The 4,024-nt window shown below is 39.7% G+C and overlaps 1 long non-coding RNA gene across 1 annotated transcript; it reads right to left on the bottom strand.

The window, feature by feature from the left end:
- Window positions 1-274: 274 nt before the first annotated feature.
- LOC307199691 lies at window positions 275-3,362 on the bottom strand. The gene is made up of 3 exons (XR_013832128.1): window positions 3,286-3,362; window positions 1,539-1,583; window positions 275-497 (listed from the first exon to the last, which is right to left on the bottom strand). It is a non-coding gene; the product is annotated as an uncharacterized lncRNA (long non-coding RNA).
- Between the last annotated feature and the right edge of the window lie 662 nt (window positions 3,363-4,024).

The raw sequence follows: 4,024 nt of genomic DNA, 5'->3' as shown, positions 1-4,024 counted from the left end.
GGAAAAAAGAGCACTGCATATTGCCATTGCAGGACCAGGACCTCTCTGGTTGATCCTGCTGGAGTTTTGAAGCTCAGAATGGCTTAATTCCCTAAAATGTGCTTACTCTTGGAAAGAGTAGAATGCTATTTAACCTTAAAATTAGACCTTTCTCTCTCCCTGTCCATGTATGTGCAAGATGGGGGAGTACTTATTCAAAACCTTGTTTTCCATCACTAGTTAGGATATCACAGTTGAAATCGGACTCTCACAGCAAACTCCCCGAAGACAGAAGCATAATAAAAAGGTCTTTAAGGTCTTTTCTGAATGATGCAGAATGAATGCCCCCTCTCTTCCGGCTTTCTCCTCTTCCCAGTAAGAATTAGAAAACGATTCTCCCCGTACGGACATGTGATCCAAGCTAATGACAGCAAACGAGAATGCCAGCTGCCGTCCCGGTGTGGCTCTCGTCTCGTTCCTCTGCTCCTCAAGGTAACTTTGTGCTTCTTTGTTCCAGCCTTGCTTGTTGAAAAAAGATGCAAGAAGTCTGGAGGGGCTTAGGAAACACTTTGTGCTTTTTATAGCACTTTACATTTAGATACTACAAAGCATTCTTTATATGTTTTAGCTGTTATCACACAGGGCAAAAGAAAACAATCTAAAATGTGAGTAATTACACTAGCCCTTTGGAAATAAAAATATCTTTAATTGATTAATACTTTTGGCAAGGGATTCTTAATATGGTGTGCATTGTCAAAGATACTTAACGTCATGCAGTTCAAAAGCTTTTGACGTTTAAAAAAGGCACCCTGGTTAATGTGGAAGTGGATTTTTCTTTTTTCTTTTGACAAAATTAATTATTTCAGTGCAACTAGTTTTAGAAGAAGCATTCTTAATCTCGTTCACAGGATGGAATGCCTCTTCTAAAACACAAAAATGTGTAAAATTTGTAAATTCAATAAATAAAATTTATTGTAAAACTACACACCAATGCCTTCTGGAACATGTACGTGCCACAGTTCCAAACAAAGGCCTGGTTTGGATGTGTGCATCTTGGTGTAATAAATCAAGGTACACATAAATCTTGTGTGCCTGTGCACAGTGGACTCTGTGCTTGCCATATTTGACCCAGGAAGTCTTAAATTACAGGCAACCATATTTCCTATGTCTTCCAAACTGTGAAACTGTGGCACCAGGATAAGAGGAAGACAGACCCTTAAAAGCCAAAAAGTGAGGAAGGAGCGGGAGCTCAAAAGCTAAGCATGCAGATGCAAGGCTTAGGCATAAATCTAACCAAAGATAGATTTCCCTTCCTGTTTGAGACCTGTTTTATTAATATGCACATGTATGCAGAATTAGGGTGCAATCCTACACATACGTGTGACAATTTCTGAATAAATATGCAAAGGAATCACAGTTTTAATTACTGCTTATTGTGAAATAGTAATATAAATGGCCCATTCTTCTTTAAAATAAATCTGAGCAGCTTACAAACCAAAACAAAATCACATTATGACAGTAAAAACACAGAACAGCATAAAGCAGGTAAGTAATCTTACCATCAAAATTGAGATAGCACCAGATCAAGAAAGGGGGAAACAACCCTAAAAGACAATATAAAGCAACTAAAAGAGCCTTCAGTCCTTGTCAAAGGCTGCTCTGAAAAGCAAGATCCTAATTTGGCATCAAAATGGGTTCAGTGTTGGGGATTAGGCCTCCCTATGTTATTAATATAGTAATTAATCAGTTAAATTTAATGGGCTGCATTCCATGATAGTCATACTCAGAGCAGACCCACAGACATTAATGGACCTGTTAAACAGGCCCATTAATTTAAAGGAGTCTACTTTGAGTAGAACTTGTTTGGTTGCAACTTAATATGATTAATCAACCAAAATTTCAATTCACAAAAACCCCATAAAATACAATTTCTGTCCAACATTTAGCTGCTACATAACTGTTATATTTATTTGTTCTTTCAGGATTGCTATGCTCTAGATTGTCTCTTTGGCCATATTACTTAGGGTTGCCTCTTTTTCCAGGACACGTCCTCTTTTTAAAAAATGAGAGTTGTGATAGCGATCCTTTTTGCTCTGCAAAATATGGCAACCCTAAACTGCTTGCCGAATTGCTTCAGTGAATCCTAAGCAGCATAAACACAGCAGATGCTATAATAATTAACAAAACCTAAAGTCGGTGTCTGTGTGTGGAGAATAGTTTCAGTGAAAGGGAGCAGAAGTTACTTCACTTTGCCCCTTCAGAACTGCCAGCCACAACCGGCAAAGCAGCCGCTTCTGGCAGCACAATCTCAAGGGTGCCCCACACATCTTTGCCACAGCCGCCATGAAGCCCCACCTGGGGGAGGGGAGCAGGGGGCAGACCTTCCTGTTTTCCCTCAGGGGAAAGTGGGATGGGCTGCCCCTGCTGTAGAGCATTTAAATGGATCTCACTTATTGGAGTTCTATTTTTTTTTTTTTAATATGAATAAATTTTTATTAAGATTTTAAAGGTTAAAGGAAAAAAAGAAAAGAAAACAATACATATCATCAAAAAATAGAAAACAGAAAAAAGAAATAAAAAACAAGTCAAACCTTTAACTCGCTTACTTACATTCACTTATTTCCTTGACTTCCTCACGCCTCCCATTTTTGTATTCTAATTCAGTTAAATATTCCAGCAAATCCTTCCAACTTTGTTTTTATCCTAATAATTTATCTTAACATATTATAATTTTACATTCTCTCTTTCACCAATTCATTTTTACTTAATCCTTTATATCCTTTCTGCTAAAACCACATAATTTTTTCCCCAACATCTTTCTAACATTCCTTAATTTTACAATATTTCTGAAGATAAACTTTAAATTTCTTCCACTCTTCTTCCACCAGCTCTTCTCCTTGGTCTCGGATTCTGCCAGTCACCTCAGCCAGTTCCATATAGTCCATCAGCTTCATCTGCCATTCTTCCCGGGTGGGTAAATCTTGTATTTTCCAATACTTTGCGATGAGTATTCTTGCTGCTGTTGTGGCGTACATAAAAAAAGTTCTATCCTCCTTTCGCACCAATTGGCCGACCATGCTCACTTATTGGAGTTCTAACTCCTCAGTGCTTGCCAGTTGCAACAGAGCTGAATGCCTGGTTTCTGGCCCACCAGCTGGTGATGGTGCCACAGAGGCAGGTCATGACGTGGTTACCTTCTCCCTGCTAGTAAAGTGAATCCCCACATGTGGAGGCAGTGGGTACCAAAAGAGGAAGGGGTGGGGGCTCTTAAGGGGGTCTCCACAGATTAGACAGACTTCCCCCCACCTGCCACAGGTTACGCATGGAAATCATTCTCTATGAAAACAGCCTGACTCTGCCAACCCTACTCAATGCGCGGCAGCTGTGAAAAGGGCAAATTCCATGCTAGTGTTCATTATGACAGCAAATGAAAGTAAAACCGCTGATGTCATAATGCCGTTATACAAATCTATGGTGCGATCACATTTGGAGTTTTGTGTACCTGGTTGCCTCAACTCAGAAAGGATGCCATAGAGTTGGAAAAGGTTTAGGAAAGGGCCAACTCATTTGACACTTTTTTCCAGGATGACAAGGAGCCAACTCTTTGGGTTCTGTCAGTCAACCATCTACAAATCCATCTAACAGTTACCTCTTTCAACACACATTTCACCATCTTCCTCGTGAGAATATTATGGGGGACTTCGTCAAAAGCCTTACTGAAATCAAGATACACTATGTCCACAGCATTTCCCTAATCCACCAAGTTTGTAATTCCATCAAAAAAAGGAATCAGATTGGTCTGGCATGACTTATTTTTGAGAAACCCATGGTGGGTCTTAGTAATCACAACATCCTTTTCTAAATGCTCACAAATGGACTGTTGAATTATCTGTTCTAGGACCTTCCCTCATATCGATGTCAAGCTCACCGGTAGTTACCTCCCCCCCCCCTTTTTTTGAAGTTGGGGACAACATTTGTCTTCCTCCAGTGCTTAGGGAGTGGGAGGCAACAGAAAACAGTGCATCTACATTAGTTACTTCTATAT

The sequence above is a fragment of the Podarcis cretensis genome, assembly GCF_951804945.1.
Source record: "Podarcis cretensis genome assembly, chromosome: 12".
NCBI classification, from domain to species: domain Eukaryota; kingdom Metazoa; phylum Chordata; class Lepidosauria; order Squamata; family Lacertidae; genus Podarcis; species Podarcis cretensis.
Note: the sequence above shows the minus strand (reverse complement) of the source record. Positions and strands in the feature narration are given on the sequence as shown.